The sequence below is a fragment of the Papio anubis genome, chromosome 3 (assembly GCF_008728515.1).
Source record: "Papio anubis isolate 15944 chromosome 3, Panubis1.0, whole genome shotgun sequence".
Lineage (NCBI taxonomy): Eukaryota > Metazoa > Chordata > Mammalia > Primates > Cercopithecidae > Papio > Papio anubis.
The window spans coordinates 53,588,102-53,607,612 of record NC_044978.1 but is presented as its reverse complement, the minus strand read 5'-3'; positions in this window follow the sequence as shown (position 1 = coordinate 53,607,612).

The window sequence follows — 19,511 nt, the reverse complement described above, 5'->3', positions numbered from 1 at the left end:
ATTTTTAATTTGAAGACAATGCAGACATTGTACAAAAAGTTGCTTTGTCTATACCTGAAAAAGTCATGCTGAAATTTTTTGCTTCCACTATTCAATCTTACATAAAATTAATGCCCTGCTATATATTTTTCCTGTTTTATAGTTACAAATGTATATGTACATCTGTAAGTTCATGATAGTTGCAATGTAGTGGAGGCCAGTCCTACTCCCGAATGTCTACCTTGTTATTAGACAGTAATAATTAACTTGGAAAGAGTAAAAAGACCCATAGGTTTTTTATTTTGGTTTTTTAAACTTTTCCAGAGCCTATTATTCTCCACCAGTAATATAACTATCTCTTTAAGCAAGAAATTACAGAATGCCTGCTGTAAGCTAAGTATTATGTCAAACAATAAAAGAACACATATTTATGCAACTTTTTTAGGTCGCAAGAGTACCATTTAGTAAAGTGATCCAAAGAAAACAATAAACAAATACATGATTGCTTTGAGCACTGAATTCTTTGAGTCCAGACGCAAAGATTAAATATATGACACAGTCTAAGTGATTTTTAGGATTATACAGTTATAGAATTTCACTATACACCAGTCAGAAATACTTCTTTGTATTATCTAGTGATGATTTCCCTAATGCTTCATAAAGAATGTATCTTTAATAAAGATACATCTGTAGCCAGCTGAGGTGATGTGTTTTTATGACTTCTGGAAAGACATGTTCTTAAAAAGTTAGCCCAATCACTTGTTTCATATTAAAATTATATCAAAGTGGGACATAGTCTTTAATTCAATAAATTATGATGTGGATAAAATTGTAAACATCTTTGGAAAACAAGAACAAAATGACACCATGTGTGATTTTAAATATAATTGTAAATAGAATAAGGTCAGATAGTAAAGCCATATAATTGCCCAATAAATATAGATTTATTTATGCATTAATCCATTTTGAAAAATAAAATTTATATTAAATTACATTATTTTATTATTGTTCAAGAATGCTCGAGATTTTGTGCAATATAAAATAACAAGTTCTGGGCTTTCTGAAGAGTAACTCTTCTTTCCTGATTTGACAAGTCTAATCAATCAGCCCTTTATCCAAGGACCAATATTATACTTCATGAGAGAATTAACAATTTATGCTAATCAAAGGAAATATTGGCATATATATATTGGTTCAGTTTATGTACTATCTTCAGGGGTGTATTAATAAGTTCTCAAGCTGCCATGAAGATATACTTGAGACTGGGTAATTCATGAAAGAAAGAGGTTTAATTCACTCACACCTCTGCAGTGCTGGAGAGGCCACAGGAAACTTACTATCATGGTGGAAGGGAAAGCAAAAATGTCCTTCTTCACATGATGGCAGGAAGGAGAAGAATGAGAGAAGTGTAGAGTGAAGCTGGGGGAAAGCCCCTCATTAAACCATCAGATCTTGTGAGAACTCATTCACTATCAGAAGGACAACACGGGAGAATCACCCCCATGATTCAACCACCTCCCATAAGATCTCTCCCTCAACACTTGGAGATTACAATTAGGATCATGATTCAAGATGAGATTTGGATTGGCAAACAGAGCCAGACTGTATCATTCGACCCCTGGCTCATCCCAAATCTCATGTCCTCATATTTCAAAACACAATCATGCCTTTCCAACAGTCTCCCAAAGTCTTAACTCATTTCATCAGTAACTGAAAAGTCCAAGTTTAAGGTCACATCTGAGACAAGACAAGACCCTTCTGCCTATGAGCCTGTAAAATCAAAAGCAAGTTAATTACTTCCTACGTACAATGAGGGTACATGCATTTGGTAAATACACCCATTACAAATGGGAGAAATTGGCCAAAACAAAGGAGCTATAGGCCCCATGCAAGTTTGAAATGCAATGAGACAGCCACTAAACCTTAAAGTTCCAAAATGATCTCCTTTAATTCCATGTCTGACACCCAGACCACAATGATGCAAGAGTTAAGCTCTCACATATTTGGACAACTCTGCCCCTGCAACATCGCAGGATACAGCCCCTGCCCCAGCTGCTTTCAGGGCTGGTGTTGAATGTCTGGGTCTTTTCCAGGTGTATGAAGCATGCTGTCAGTGGATCTACCATTCTGGGGTCTGGAGGATGGTGGGTCTCTTCTCACAGCTTCACTAGACAGTGCCCCAATGGGGACTCTGTGTGGCTGCTCTGAAGCCACATTTCCCCTCCACACTGCCCTAGCAGAGATTCTTCATGACGACTCTCCACCTGCAGCAGACTTCTGCCTGGACATCCAGACATTTTCATACATACTCTGAAACCTAGGTGGAAGTTCCAAAATCTCCATTCTTGTCTTCTGTGCTTCTGCAGGACCAACACCACGTGGAAGCTGCCAAGGCCGGGGGCTTTCACCCTTGAAAGCAATGACCTGAGCTATTCCTTTCCCCATTTTAGCCATGGCTAGAGTGACTGAGATACATTCCCTAGGCAGAAAACAGCAGAGAGGACCTGGACCCAGCCCATGAAATCATTTTTTTTTTTCCTCCTAGGCCACCAGGTCTGTGATGGGAGAAACTGCTGTGAAGGTCTCTGACATGACCTGGAGACATTTTTCCCATTATCTTGGTGATTAACATTCTGTTCCTCGTTACTTAGAAAATTTCTGCAGCTGTCTTGAATTTATTCCCAGATAATGTGCTTTTCTTTTCTATTGCATTATTTCAGGCTGCAAAGTCTCTAAACTTTTATGCTCTGCTTTCTCTTGAACACTTTGCCAGATAGAAATTCCTTCAGTAAGATACCCCAAATAATTTCTCTCATTTTCAAAATTGCACAGATCTCTAGGACAGGGCTAATAGATGCTAGTGTGTTCGCTAAAGCATAGCAAGAGTCCTTTTGCTCCAGTTACCAACAAGTTTCTCATCTCTATCTGAGACCACCTCAGCCTGGACTTCATTGTTCATATCACTATTAGGATTTTGGTTAAAGCCATTCAAGTCTCTAGGAAGTTCCAAACTGTCCCACTTCTTCCTGCCTTCTGAGTCCTCCAAGTCTCCAGCAAGTTCCAAACTTTCCCACATTTCCCTGTGTTCTTCTGATCCCTCCAAACTGTTCCAACCTCTTCCTGTTACCCAGTTCCAAAGTCGCTTCCGCATTTTCAGATATCCTTATAGCAGCATCTCACTCTCCTGGTACCAATTTATTGTATTAGTCTATTCTCACGCTGCTATAAAGACAGACCCAGGACTAGCTAATTAATAAAGGAAAGAAGTTTAATTGACACATATTTCCATAGGTCTGGGGAGGGCTCAGTAAACTTACAATCATGACAGAAGGGGAAGCAAACACCTCCTTCTTCCCATGGCAGCAGGAAGGAGAAGAATAAGAGAAGTGTAGAGTGAAGGGGGGAAAAGCCCATCACAAAACAATCAGATCTTGTGAAAACTCACTCAGTATCATCAGAACAGCATGAGGGAACCTCTCCCATGACTCAGTCACCTCCCATGAGGTCCCTCTTCCCACACGTACGGGTTACAATTCAGATTACAGTCTAAGATGAGATTTGGGTTGGGACACAGAGCGAGACTATATCAAGGAGTGTATATAAAGTCACTTAGGTCACATAATTTCTGAATTCATTTTGCAAGTTGAAATGACAATCAGCTGGTTTCAGAACAGTTGGAAATTATTTGTATGCACACTTCATGAGTTTAGCACTTTGCAAGCCATTTTCAATAAATCAAAATGGTGTTTAACTTTTTCTGTCTTACAGTTGACAAACACTGACAGTGAAATTCCACGAGTGTAAACTGTTTACAAATTGATAAGCTCATATTGCATAGGATCGGATAACCAATCGGATTTGAAAGAATTTTCAGATGATTCTGAATAAAACTTGGAGGTAGTAATGTTTATTTTGGGAATAGAAGTATATTTGATTTTTGTTTGTTTATTTTTTGGTCACACATTGTGTATGAAAATTGATATTTCAGAGACTGTTATTACATAAAGTATTTGTAAATTTTGTTAAAGTTTTTATTTCCTATTATCTCAGCTTCTACTTTATTAATTCTTGTGGGTTTCATACATTTTTATTCTTTAATATATTATTAGTTGATTAAAGATATAATGGCTATAAACAATTATATTCCACATAGTAAACGTATTTTTCTATATTTCATTGGATTCTATAGAAGAAGTAGAGACAGATTCTATAGAGAATAATCCTTCATGAAGACTGCTTATGAATACTTCATAAAGAATGCTTTGTGAATCATTATGGAAGCATAGCAAAGACAAATGCATTCTACATATTACATGATTTTAAAAAATATTTATATGGATTATTTTGTTTTTGCAATATGGTCTTTCTTTTGATCTTTGAATAGAATGGCATTGTGAACTTTTCTGGCTCTTTAAGGGTGAAATCAAATGTTTACAGTGGCATACAAGACCCCAAATCATCTGGACCCTTTTATCTTTGTAAATTCACCAACTGCTTTCATACTCACTCAATCCTCTCCAGCCTTACACACTTCTTTGCTTTCTTCTAACATGCCAGTCAATGTTCCACCTTAAAGCCTTTACTCTACCTTTGTCTTCACACCAAGATTGATCTTCCAAGGCCTAGTACTTCATTTGCTCAAGTAATGTCTTCTTGATGAGGTCTACGTCAACCACCCTATTTAATATTATAAGAGGCAGTATACCTCCCCAAAGTTCTCATCTGCTTTTCAAAATGTTAAACAGACTTCTTTCTGATTAGAGGTCCTCCTTTTTCTTAGGTTTTTTACTGTACATTACTTGCAATTGAAAATTACTTCTCTTCCTTTTAAGATATAAATCTCCCATTCTCCTACTACCCCAAAATGTTTTAACACAACCTAATGCCTTTCTCAAAGACCTAGGAGCCATCTCTTTGAAATGTAACATAATTCATTTGCAAAATTAATTTGCAATTCACTGCAAAAATATGGATCCAACTTAAATACTCATCAACCAATGAGTGGATAAAGAAAATGTGATGTACATACACCATGGAATGCTACTCAATCATAAAAATGAATGAATGAAATACTGTCATTTACAACAATGTGGATGGAGTAGGAGACCATTATTCTAAGTGAAGTAACTCAGACGTGGAAAACCAAATATTGTATGTTCTCATATCTAAGTGGGAGCTAAGCTATAATGATGCAAAGACATAAGAAGAATACAATAGACTTCAAGGACTCAGGAGAAGGATGGGAGGAGGGTAAGGGATAAGAGACTACACACTGGGTACTGTGTACACTGCTCAGGTGATGAGTGCACCAAGATCTCAGAAATCATTGCTACATAACTTGTAACTAAAAACCTCCTGTTTTCCGAACAGTATTGAAATGAAAAAAAAAAAAAAAGTAAAATAAATTGATTAATTTTTCAAAATTTCAAAAAAAGGTAACATTATGAAAGATAGCACTCCTATAACCCAGTTTCTATGGGGTGGTAGGAGCCTAATTTTAGTAAGCACCAACTAGCAAACAGATTGCCAAATAACATTGACCCATCTCCCACCTAACACCCTCTACTACTTTTTCATAACCTAGTACTGAAAAATTCTGACACTTATACTATTTCAACAGAGTTGAGCTCAATCTCTTTTTTCTATTGCAATAGTCTTGAATTAAGTATTTCTACCCATTTAAATCCATGTAGTACAATATATCTTTGACACCACCACAAACTTCCTATCCAGTTTTCGTCTTCTGTATTTTCCGTCTTTCACATGATTTAGAATCTTCTTATATATTGTATAATTTATTTATTTCTAATACTTATTATTTATTGCTTGTCTATCCCCTACTAAAATGCAAGATTTACAAAGGTAGCAATATTTAGTGCTTTTCATGTTTTCCTCACTGATGTATCTCAAGTGTTAGAAGAGTATCTAGAGGAGAGTTAGCAGGTAATATTTATTGTAGTTCAACTATTCTTATTGGTTTGAAATTTAGATTTTGAGACACATTTTATTTTCAATAAAGCTGGCTTTATCGCTTATCTTTCCATGATATAATTGTTTTCATTTGATTTCAGAGAGGAAAGTTGATAAGAAATATTTTTATAGGTTCAGGGTATCTTATTTGAAATAATTGGGACCAGAAGTGTTTCAGAGTTTGTCTTTTCTCAAATTTTGGAATATTTGCATTTACTTACTGCTTGAGTATCTCAAATCCAAAAATCTGAAATCTGAATTACCTCAATGAGCATTTCCCTTAAGAATCATGTCAGTACTCAGAAAGTTTTAGATTTTGGAACATTTTGGATTTTGAATTTTTGGATTTGGGATGTTCAAAATTCAATATGTAATTATTTCAGAAGCTGCTTTTGAATTTTTAAGTGATTAAGTTTTAAAATTAAAATATATGTGAGGAATATTCATTAAACTTATTATTTATTCCTTAAGCAAGTTTATTACTTAATCCATGCAACAGTACTTGTTCTAAATAAATATACATATTGTCATTATTTCTTTAAAGTTTCCATAATATGTGAATAGGACTTAGAGTGCATTTATTTCTCCTTTGACTGAATCTATACAACTGAATATTCAAGACAATCAAGAGTTTTTCAATTATTTTCAGGGTGATAGCTTTTTATTCCTACTCCATATCCCTCATCAATAAACTAATAGTCAGGCCAAGAGTATCCAAGAAATCCCAGCAGCAAGATAATGTGAAGATGATAAAATTCAGATAATATGTTACCTCCAAAATACAGCTTCCCCCCAGACACAGGAATAATTATGCTTTAGTTCTGTATAAAAGCCTTTTATTCTCATTAATGATACACACACAGAATGTTCCAGTCTTTTCAGTGTTAAAATCTGTTATCAATTGAGGAAATACCTTATTCATAATTAAACATTATTTGGAGCTACTAAACTGATACAATCAGGGACGTGCTTTTGTATACATTGCATTCTGGGATCGCATCTTTCCAGAGAGAAAACTTCAAGTTTTCCATGATGCACCTGACATTTTCCTTCCAATGCACTAATGTAAGAATGATAGACTTCTGTTTATGAATCTATGTTGCTACATATTACCTCAAAAATGTTTAAAAGTTTAGTTAAAAGACTGTGAAGCAATACTTTGTTTCAGGGGTTATATGGCCCTCAATACATATATATACACATATATATTATATAGGCCACATTGCCCTTGAAACAAAGTATTTCTTCTCAATCTTATTCTCTGTAATTTTTCAAAACCCAATTGCAAATAAAACTTTTTTTTTTCTTTTTTTGTAATCTAGCATCTCAATATACCTTGAACATGGCATCCTATATTGCTCTCTACCCCTTTGAAAGCCTGTCACTTCTGCCTGGTAATAGCTGCGACTCCTTAAAGATATACTAAAACATCAGTTTATCATCTCCAACTCACTGTTAGTCCTGTATCCTTTTTCCAAATTTCTCTGAGAACATTGCTTCTACTAATTGTTAAATTTCATTATAATTTCACATGCAGGTATAAAACTTTTCAGGTCAAACTTTTGAGTGTTGCTAATGTGCATTATTTTTAAACTCTCTCAAAGTAAAAAATTATATTTCTAGAATCTAAAATTTGTGTCTTGCCCAAGGAAAACAGTTTGAAAATTATTTCTTGGATTAAAAAATTGAATGCAGTTAATTATATCTGTTCATCATTTATTTGGCTTATAGTAGGTCATTTAGAGTATGTAATATTATAAATTACTAATAAGACTTATTTCTATAAATGCAGTACAAGTTTATATTGTAGTAGTATTGATTAGTACTTAATATTACTTAAGGAGTATGAAGGAGTATTAAGCCTAAAAAAATGCATATACATTAATGAGGTATTTTATTACTAAAAATGCTAGCAACTGTATTAATTCGTTCTCACACTGCTAATAAAGGCAACATGAGACTGGTAATTTATAAAGGAAAGAGGTTTAATTGACTCACAGTTCAGCATGGCTGCGGAGGCCTCAAAAAACTTACAATCATGGTTCAAGTAGAAGCAAACATGTCTTTCTTCACATGGTGGCAGAAAGGAGAAGAGCAGAGTGAAGCAGGGAAAAGACTATTATAAAAACCATCAGGTCTCATGAGAACTCCCTTACTATCATGAGAACAGCATAGAGGTAACCGCCGCCATGATTAATTACCTCACACTGAGTCTCTCCACAAGAAATGAGAATTATGGGAACTACAGTTCAAGATATAATTTGGGTGGGGACACAGCTAAACCATATCACTTTGCCTCTGACCCCCTACAAATCTCATGTGCTAACAATTCAAAATGCAATCATGTCCTTCCAACAATCCCTCAAATTCTTAACTAATTCCTGCATTAACTCAAAATCTAAAGCCAAAATATCATCTGAAACAAGGCAAGTTCCTTCGACCTGTGAGCCTGTAAAATCAAAAGCAAGTTATTTACTTCCTAGATACAGTGTGTGTACAGGCATTAGAAAATATACCTATTCCAAAAATTGGCCAAAACAAAGTGTCTACAGGCCCAATGCAAGTCCAAAATCCAATAGGGCAGTCATTAAACCTTAAAATTCCAAAATTATCTCCTTTGACTCCATGTCTCACATCTAGGTCATGCTTATGTTAGAGGTGGACTCCCATCACCTTGGGCAGCTCCAACCTTGTAGCTTTACAGGGTACAGCCCCCCTCATTGCCTCTTTCACTGCTGGTGTTGATTGTCTGAAGCTTTTTCAGGTGCACGGTGCAAGCTGTCAGCAGATCTACCATTCTGGGGTCTGGAGGATGGTGGCCCTCTTCTCACAGCTCTGCTAGCAAAACCCCAGTGGAGACTGTGTGGGGGCTCCAATCCCTCATTTTCCTTCTGCACTGCCTTATCAGACGCTCTCCATGAGGGCTCCACTCCTGAAGCACACCTCAATTTCAGAGAATGTATGGACCTCCAAACGTTTTCATACATCCTCTAAAATCTAAGCAGAGTTTCCCAAACCTCCATTCCTGTCTTCTGAGCACCTACAGGACTAACACCACGTGGAAGCTGTCAGACCTTAGGGCTTGCAACTTCTGAAGCCATGGCCTGAGTTGTACTTTGGCCCCTTCTAGCCATGACTGGAGCATCTGGGACACAGAGCACCAAGTCCCTAGGATTACACTGCAGGGGAGCCCTAGATCAGGCCCACGAAAGCATTTTTTCCCCCAGGCCTCTGGGTCTGTAAAGTGGCAGGGTGGGTGGAGGGGGACAGCCATGAAAGTCTCTGACATGCCCTGAAGACATTTTCCTCATTGTCCCAGTGATTCACATTTAGATACATGTGCAAATTTGTATCTATGCACTTTTGTGCAGCTGGCTTGAATTTCTCCTCATAAAATTAGTTTTCTTTTCTCCTATGTTTTCAGGTTGCAAATATTCCAGACTATTATGCTCTGTCATTTCTTGAATGCTTTGCTGCTTACAAATTTCTTCTGCCAGATACCCTAAACCATCTCACTCAAATTCAAAGTTCCACAGATCTTTCGCATGGGCATGGACAGAATGCTGCCAGTCTCTTCGCTAAAGTATAACAAGAATCACTTTTGCTCCATTTCCTAACAAGTTACTCATCTCCACCTGAAATAACCTCCACATTTTACCAAAATCAGCATTTTGGTCAAAGCCATTCCAAACTTTCCCAAGTCTTGCTGTCTTCTAAACCCTCCATGTCTCTAGGAAATCCCAACCTTTCCAATATTTTCCTGTCTTCTTCTGAGCCTTCCAAACTGTTCCAACCTCTGTTACTCAGTTCCAAATTTGCTTTCACATTTTTGGGTATCTTTGCAGCAGCATCCCTCTCTCTGTGGTACCAATTTACTGTATTAGTCCATTCTCACATTGCTAATAAAGACATACTCAAGATTGTGTAATTTATCAAGGAAAGCTGTCTAACTGAGTCACAATTAAAATATGTGAGAGGGAGGCATGGCTGGGGAGGTCTCAGGGAACTTAGGATCGTGGTTGAAGGGGAAGCAAACACATCCTCCTTCACATGGCAGCAGCAAGGAGAAATACAGAGTGAAGAGCAGGGCCCAGAGGGAAGCCCTTTATAAAACCATTGGATCTCATGAGAAATCATTCATTATCACAAGAAGAGCGTGGAGGTAGCCACTCCCACATTTCAATTACATCCCATCGAGTCCCTCTCATAGCATATGGGGATTATAGGATCTACAGTTTAAGATATGATTTGGTGCCCCTCAGTGATAGACTGGATGAAGAAAATATGGCATATATACACCATGAAATACCAGGCAACCCTAAAAACAAATGAGTTCATGTCCTTTGCAGGGACATGACTGAAGCTGGAAACCATAATTTCCAGCAAACTAACACAGGGACAGAAAACCAAACACCGCATGTTCTCACTCATAAATTGGAGTTGAACAACGAGAACACATGGACATAGGGAGGGGAACATCACACACCGGGGCCTGTTGAGGGGTGAGGGGAAAGAGGAGGGAGAGCATTAGGACAAATACCTAATGCATGCAGGGCTTAAAACCTAGATGATGGGTATACCACCATGACACATGTATACCCATGTAATAATCCTGCACATTCTGCACATGTATCCTAGAACTTAAAGTAAAATTTAAAAAAATATATATGATTTGGGAGGGGGCACAGCCAAACCATATCAACAACCATCCGAGCCTTCAGCGAATTGCAATATATTTTTGGTTGTGAGTTTTTCTTCCATTTTGATGACTGCTGATTCACTGTTGAAGGTTGAAGTAGCTGTGGTAATTTCTAAAATAACATAACAATGGAATCAACTTCTTTCAAATTGCTGTCAATGCTGATATTTTGACCTCCTCCCATTAATCATGAATATCCTTAACAGAGTCTGTGAATCCTTTCCAGAGGTTTTCAATTTACTTTTACCACCGGAGGAATAATTGTCTATGGCAGCTATAGCCTAATAAAATGTATTTCTTAAATAATACAATTTGTAAATCATATTACTCCTTGATCTGTGGAATGCGAAACAGGTGTTGTCTTAGCAGGCATGAAAATAACATTATTCTGCTTGTATATTTCTGTCTACTAAATGACCAGGAGCATTTTCAATGAGAAGTAATATTTTGAAAGGAATCTTTTTTTTTTTTTTTTTTTTTTTTACTGAGCAGTAGTTCTCAACAATGTGCTTAAACTATTCAGTAAACCATATTGTAAACAGATGTGCTGTCATCTAGGCTTTATTGTTCCATTTATAGAGCACAAGCAGAATAGATTTAGAATAATTCTTAAGAAGCTTGTAATTCTTAAAACGGCAAATGAGTATTGGCTTCAACTTCAAGTTACCGTTGCATTAGCCCCTACCAAGAGAGTCAGTCTCTTCTTTGAAGCTTTGAAGCCAGGCATTGATTTCTCTGTTCTAGTTATGAAAGTTCTAGATGGCATCTACTTTCAATAGAAGGCTGCTTCATGAGCTACACTGAAATTTTTAGTTTGGCATAGTAACTTTCATCAACTATTTTAGTAAAATATTCTGAGTAACTTGTTGCAATGCTTTCTGCTTCACCTTGTACTTTAATGTTATGGAGATGGCTTTTTTATTTTGAAATTCATGAACCAATCTCTGTTAGCTTCCAACTTTTCTTCTGTAGCTTTCTCATCTCTTAGCTTTCATAGAATTGAAGAGAGTTAGTGCTGTGCTCATGATTAGAATTTGGCTGAAGAGGATGCTACATCTTATTTGATCTTCTATAGAGACCACTAAGTCTGTCTTCATATCAGCCATAAGGTTGTTTCATTTTCTTTTCATTCATTGTTTAGCAGAGCAACACTTCTAATTTCCTTCAAGAATTTTTCTTTGCATTCACAATGGGCTAACTCTTCAGCTCAAGAGAGCTAAGTTTTGGCCTGTCTCGGGTTTTGACATGCCTTTATCACTAAGCATAATAATTTCTACTTTTTAATTTAAAGTGAGAGACAGACCTGTGACTCTTCTTTTCACTTAAACACTTAGAGGCCCTTGTGAGGTTATCAACTCTCCTAATTTCAGTATTGCTTTGTCTCAGGGAGTAGGAAGACCTGAGGACAGAAAGAGAGACTAGGAAATGGCCAGTCAATTGAGCAGCCAGAACATGCACATTTATTAAGTTTACAACTTTATATGAGCATAGTTTTTGGCACCACAAAATAATCACAATAGCAGCATTAAAGATCACTTATAATAGATCACTAGAGCCTATATAATAATAATGAAAAAGTTTGAAATATTACTAGAATTACCAACACATGAAATACGGAAACCAAGTGAACACACGCTGTTGGAAAATGGTTCCAACAGGCTTCTTGAGGCATGGTTACCATATATCTTCAATTTAAAACAAAACAAACAAACAAACAAACAAAAAACCACAATATCAGTGAAGTACAATAATGTGAAACACAGACGCCTGTACATGAAGTTATATTTCCAGCTAACCTGTTGTAGTTACCCAGCATCAGAAACAAGGTTAAGAATAATATTAATTTATCATAATCTCATTTTGTTTTTTGAACATTTTTTGGCTCTAAAATGATTGTTATGCTATTTTTAAAATTATATCTGCTCTTGAATTGCTAAATGACTTGAATATGCAATGGCAAAAAATTCTTGATTAATTAACATTTCTCCTTTTTAGGAGCAATCAAGGCTTTTCCTTATGGGAAAGCATCTAATGGACACTAATCATAAGTTTTTCAGTACTTTATGTGAAATATAAGCACAGAGGCCATCTATAAGGATCATCACAAGCTTGAAATATGCTAAGGCTTGCTGATATAGAAACAATCAACAAATATATGGCATACGAATTTTAAGAGCAATTAATTCTAACGTGAGTCATATCTCATTATTTTTGGCTACTCATTAATTCATTTTAAAAACATTTATAAGGAAAAAAACTACAGCATTGTGATAATGGACTCTGAATAGCATTGCAGATAAAATAGTTATTCCTTTACAAAACTTGGGGCAACTTATACTAAGAAATACCAACTTACTCATCATTTATATGAACTTCAAGTTAACTAACATCCTATAATTTTCATTTGCTAAATGTGACTACCCTAATTTTTGAGTCAGAAGGCTTGCTTTAAATCTTAGCTCTATAGTTGATAGTCTATGTAAACTTAAATACGTTACTTAAATTCTGTACCTCAGAGCTCTCATTTATACATTTGCCTGGTAATAGTGTCTATCTCATTGGTAGATTGAACATGCTGATATATGTATATGGTTAACTGTGTACTATACTAGGAGCAGTGTCTGACTCAGAGAAAGCATTATTCAAGTGTGAACAAAGATATTTTTCAGTGTTTCTGTGATAATGCTGTGTATCAAACACCCCAAAATTCAAACATTTATTTCTTTATCAAGGGCCTGTGAATAGCTTAAATCTTCTTTAGAATGGGGCAGATATTCTCATATGAAGGGTATGTCAAGGAAAGAGTGAATATGTGATGGGAACACTACATACAACAGTGACTTTTATTGTTGAGAACATACAATTTCTACTGGAAATTTAGCAGTAAACAAAGCCAAACTCTGTGTTTAAAAGTGCTTACATTTTGGTGTAGAGGAAATAAACAACAAGCAACAAATATATATCAAATAAATGTTATTTACCATGGGAAAAGAATGAAAAATAAAGAAACCATGAATAGAGAATAATTCCAACTTTCAGGTTGTAGAGAAAGTAGAAAATATTAAGGAATAAGAAGAAGATATATCAGACAAGAAACAAGTTAGAACAATAACAAGGTAAACAGGAAATATTAAAATATATCTAAATTTATAAAGATTAACTAAAATTAGTATTAGAGATCTAAGCATATACTTGATATGTGAAGAACAATCAAAGAAGAAGAAAGTCAAACTTAAATATATCATTTAGAGTGGAAGGGAAAGGATAACAAGGTTAAATGAGAAAAACAATGATAAAAATGAGGAGAGAATATTTAAACCCCATTTTAAGACTTTAAAGAAGAAAGTCTTAAGCAACTTTAAGGAAGAAAAAAATTATTGAAATGAAAGTAATAGTTTGTTATATGCAAACTGAAAAATAAATCATTGGCAATAAAATAATAGTTGTTTGTATCAGAGTAAATATTTTCTTATTCTAAGCATCAATGCTCTCTAGCTAAAGATCATCAGGAACACACGAGTTGATTGTACTGAGTCAATGCAATAAAAGAGAATGAACACCGTGGAGAAATGTGGGGCCTTTTAGTAGGAGAATGTTAGGAGATTTGGGTAGGTTTAAAAAACCTTAGTGCTTGCTTTGGATTGGATGCTACCAGAAAGTGATATGAATTCTATGATTAGATAGCCTGATCAATCTTATATGAAAAGTGTTAGCAATGAAGTGTGCGTAATTATGTGAGGAAAACTGCAGTACTAGAATGACCTCTAGCTGATGAAGAAGAAGTGGTTATGTATATTAGTCAGGAAAAGTAGACATTTGATCATTTGTGTGGTTTATTCGTACATGAGTTTGGGCATAATTATGAAGCGGCCTTGTTTTTGTCTTGAGTCATCATGATCAAACAGTGGTCTCACCTGTTATTTGTATTTTGAGAAATGTTTATTTTCCATGGAACACAAAGTCTAGCTTTAAGTACCTAGCTGTGAATGGCAGGTTAGCTCCTAGCAACAATAGGTCAGTTCCTAGCTGACAGGGGTTGCATTTTCATACATCCATTCCCCTTTTCCTGACCAAAGGCAGATGATGTCAGATGACAGGATATTAATCTATGACATAGTGAGCTACACCATTGCTAAAATGTTGCTGATCAGGAGACTATTTAGAAAATGTAACCTATAGCTGAATTGATGTTAGTTTCTCCTGCTCCTTTTGTGGCAGAGTGAATTGATAAATGTTTTAAATTGACAGAAAATATGCAATAGTATTTATATTATGGGAAGAATTTATCAGCCAACTTCAACACGATTGATGATCAGAAACAGCAGTGTTGGCTCCAGGTAAGTAGACCCTGTTTGTTCCATTTTTCTGTGTGTACCTAATCTCTCCAAATAGGGTGACAGTTTGCCATGCAACCTCAATTATTGAATGAGTTCAAGAAAAATCATCCATTTTGAGTTTGTCCAACACTTTCCAGTGTCAACTTCCAGGTTCTTTACATTTTGTAGCTGAGATTTAAAGTCCATTTCACTATTAACATTTAAGCTTAGGTGTCTCCAAGCTTTTCAAATGCACAAGGCAATCTTGGAAGGATATCAGGAATGCAATGCTTGATTTAATTTTATCGGATTTTGAAGAAAAAAACAAACAATTACAATAAGTGGTAGTGACTTAATACATATGAAAAGTACACTGTAATTTGTCCCAGCACATATTTTTATAATTTAATGATGATCTGCACTAATTTTTTTATGAACAGCATCAATATCTGTAACTGTATTTCTCATATATGTACTCCGTTAGTTCTCATTCTCTATGGCATCACATTTTTGTTGTTTTTGGTTTGTTGTTGCTGTTTTAAATCTCATTGTTTGCTTGTATTTTGTTTTTTGTTTCCTTAAATATGTTTGAATCCTAACAGAACTTTAAAAGTTATAAACATTCAAAAGTTAATTTATATTTTTAGTCTGAAGGTGGGATTAAGATGGTACTTGAGAATGATGAAATCCCTAACCACAAGATTCCAGGTTACTTGATGTAATATAAATTCTACAAATAATAAACTAGAATTGGGAAATATTAATGTATTATTTTGGAGAGTTTGCATATATCATTTTGTCTCTAAATATGTAGCTCATAAATAAACATCTAATTCAGTAGGAAATATTAGGAGGCCATTTCTTAGCATGGTCTCTTGAGTACTGTCAAAAATATTTTATGTATATGAATATATGTATATACCTTTTTTCTCCAAACAATGACAAAGGGCACAAAAATTAACTTGGTTATGTAGTAAGAGAGATTTAACATCTTAAATATGCTTCTATACAGTTTAAACTATATTTAATCTAATTTTATGATTTACAATTTAAAGACAGAAGTATAATTATCCCTTAGATCTCTGACATTTTATAATTGAGAAAGTTAATAAAATGAACAAGCATATTAGTCATTTAAAATGCCGTACTTCACTACAGTTAATTAAAATATGATCAACACATGTCAAAATGTCTCTGCTAGTAGTATAACCAAAAGAATTTCTCCCAGTAATTATATTCCTCAAATATGCAAATAAATAAACCTTTCTTTGACATACAGTCATTTCAAATGTTTGTCTTTAATCAACAACAGACTAGACATCTTTAGTGTTTGAAAAATGAAACACAGGATACATGATTTTGTCAAAATACAGGACTCATTGTGTCTGGAATTGGTTCCTTCTGGTGGGTTCTTGGTATCACTGACCACAAGAAGGAAGCCATGGACCCTCATGGTGAGTGTTACAGTTCTTAAAGATGGTGTGTCCAGAGTTTGTTCCTTCAGCTGTTCAGATGTGTCTGAAGTTTCGTCCTTCCAGCAGGTCCGTGGTCTGGCTTGACTTCAAGAGTGAAAACGTAGACCTTCGCAGTGAGTGTTACAGCTCTTAAAGGTGGCATGTCTGGAGTTGTTTGTTCTTCCTGGTGGGTTCATGGTCTTGCTGACTTCAGGAGTGAAGCTGCAGACCTTCTCAGTGAGTGTTACAGCTCATCAAGGTAGTGTGGACCCAAAGAGTGAGCAGCAGCAAGATTTATTGTGAAGAGCGAAAGAGCGAAGCTTCCACAGCGTGGAAGGTGACCCCAGCGGGTTGCCACTGCTGGCTGGGTTGGCCAGCTTTTATTCCCTTATTTGGCCCTGCCCACATCCTGCTGATTGGTCCATTTAACAGAGAACTAATTGATCCATTTTACAGAGTGCTGATTGGTACATTTACAAACCTTTAGCTAGACATAGAGCGCTGATTGGTGTGTTTTTACAGAGTGCTGATTGCTGTGTTTACAAACCTTTAGCTAGACACAGAGCCCTGACTGTGCACTTACAATCCTTTAGCCAGACAGAAAAGTTCTCCAGGTCCCCACCCAACCCAGAAGCCCAGCCATCTTCACCTCTCAATCAGGCCTCTAAACAGGACACCCCAACTGCTGTTGGGAATTGGGTGATGACCACTCTATCTACTTCCTGCTGCATAGGGGTGAAGAAGGGGCCCTGCAGTTGTAGTGTCCTCCAGAGGTGAACTCTTTAGGCCAGTGAAAAGGCCAGCAGGTCAGTGAAGAAGTGCTCAGTAGAAGTTGCTAGTTGAGCTCATTTGTGGTTCCATTTGTAAGACCATCTGTAACTTGATGGCCTCAATTCTAGAGGAAACAAATTTGACAAGGAGGTTAAAAATACAGGGCCTGAAGACGAGTAATAGCAAGATGGCTGCCACGGGACCTAGAAAGGGGAGAAGCCATGTTGCCCAACTCCAAAGGTTGGTATAAGAGTTTGGAAGGCATTGTCTGATTTCAGAAGCCTTTTCATGTAAATGTCAGGTGGCATCTCTTACTATCCCTGACTACTTAGTGTAAAAACAACACTCTTCCCCTAAGAAAGTGCAGAGTCCTCCTTTCTCAGCAGTGAGGAAGTCTAAGCCTCAATGGTTTTGGAGATTCACTGCTGCCAAAGAGTCTATTTGGGATTGTAGAGTAAGGATAGATTTCGTTATTTATTGCAAACTGTCAGAGAAATCCTTTGAGAGTGTGTGGAAGTAAGATAATGAAGTAGATAAACTGGCTATTCTGGTTCCTGTAGCAGTAGCCATTCCTAATCCTATAAGTAGGGGCTTTAGTTGCATGGCCCTGTGCTGATGGACTTGAGCTTTGAGGGGCACTAATACGGCCTGATTTTCTGGGGCAATATTAGTGTTGGGACTTAGAAAGACTAAGGTGCAGGTGCCTGTCCAGTTAGTGGAGAGGCAGATATAGGTCAACGTTCCACATAAGAAGAATATACCTTGGCTGGGTAGACAGAACTGGTTGTGTATGTTAAAAAGGTGTGTGAATTTGTTGTTTTCATTTCCCATAATCCTAGGGTACTTGCCAAGGTAGCTCCAGTGAGGAGCTGGAAAGGGGTGTTGGGAGCAAACTGAGTGACTCCCTGTCTTGTATTTTATTTTCATCCCATCAGGAGCTACAGTATATAGTCTTATCACAAAGAGCATGGTTAATATGCTGCTCAATAATATGAAGAAATAGTAAAAGGATTCCATTAAAGGGGCAAGCAGAGGTGTTCTAGATAAAGATTATGTAGGTTTTCACTTATATTTTTTAAGGAGGAAGGGTTTTTCTTCAGGATCAGTGGTAGGAGCCTTTTTAGTCTGGGATGTTTCCTTCTGAAATAAGAGATGCAAGTCCTCCAACAGTTCGAAGGTATATCAAGGCTGGTCTGGCTGATCTTGAAACTCCTGAGCTGACGGTCCCACAGGTTCCTCATGGGGTGTCCAAAATTTAACTTTGGTGTGGTGGATCCAAGATTCCATACCTGCCACCTTAACTGCAGTGTGGGTAGAGAGCATTACCTACTATGATCCTTACCACAAAGCGTCCATAGATGGGGAGGTAGAGGGGAGAGATTTGACCACAGCTAGAACTCTTGGTTGAAACAACTCTGTTCCCTTTTCTCTGTGACATCTTTCAGGTAGGTTTTTAAGGTTTTGTTGATATTTTGCCAAATAAGTTATATCATTGACCAAGTTGGCCATTTCTTGATCAAGTAGGAGGTCATTTGTGAGAAAAGATCGTCCATACAGCATTTCATATGGACTGAGCCCCATTTTGTGAGGAGAATTTCAGATTCTTAATAAGGTCATGGGCAAAAGAGTAGGCCATGGGAAATTAGTTTCTTGTGTTAGTTTCCTTAAGTGCCTCTTGAGTGTTTAATTTGCCTTTTCTACCTTCCCTGAGGATTGTGACCTCCAGGCACAATGAAGGTGATATTTTATCCCTAGTGCCCTGGAAATTCCCTGAGTTATCATGACTTTAAAAGCTGGACAATTGTCACTCTGTAAGCTTTAGGGAAGCCCAAATCTATGAATTATTTCATGAATTAGGACTTTAATCACTTCCTGAACCTTCTCTCTCTGCAGGGGAAAGCTTCTATCCAATTTGTAAAGGTATCAACACAGACCAACAAGTATTGAAATCCCTTTGACTTAGGCATATGGGTAAAGTCTAACCACCAGTCTTCTCCAGGATAGTGATCTTTTCTTTGTTCCCCCAAAGGGGCCTTATGATGGACCAAGCGATTATTCTTTTGGCACACCTCACAGGCTTTGACTATCTGTCAGATGGTATGGAGATTTGGCCCTGTAAATAGGGATTTGGCCATTTGATGAGTGTTTTCAATACCCATATGAAAAGCTTGGTGGAAGGCTTTAAGTATTTTCCACTGGCTGGCTTTGGGTATAAGTACCTTTCCTTCTTCTGTTGTTAACCACCCCGAGGGGGAAAACTATGCCCCCGCGAAAGTCCCCATTCTGTTTCAGTTGGGGAATAATATGGCTTAATCTCTTGGA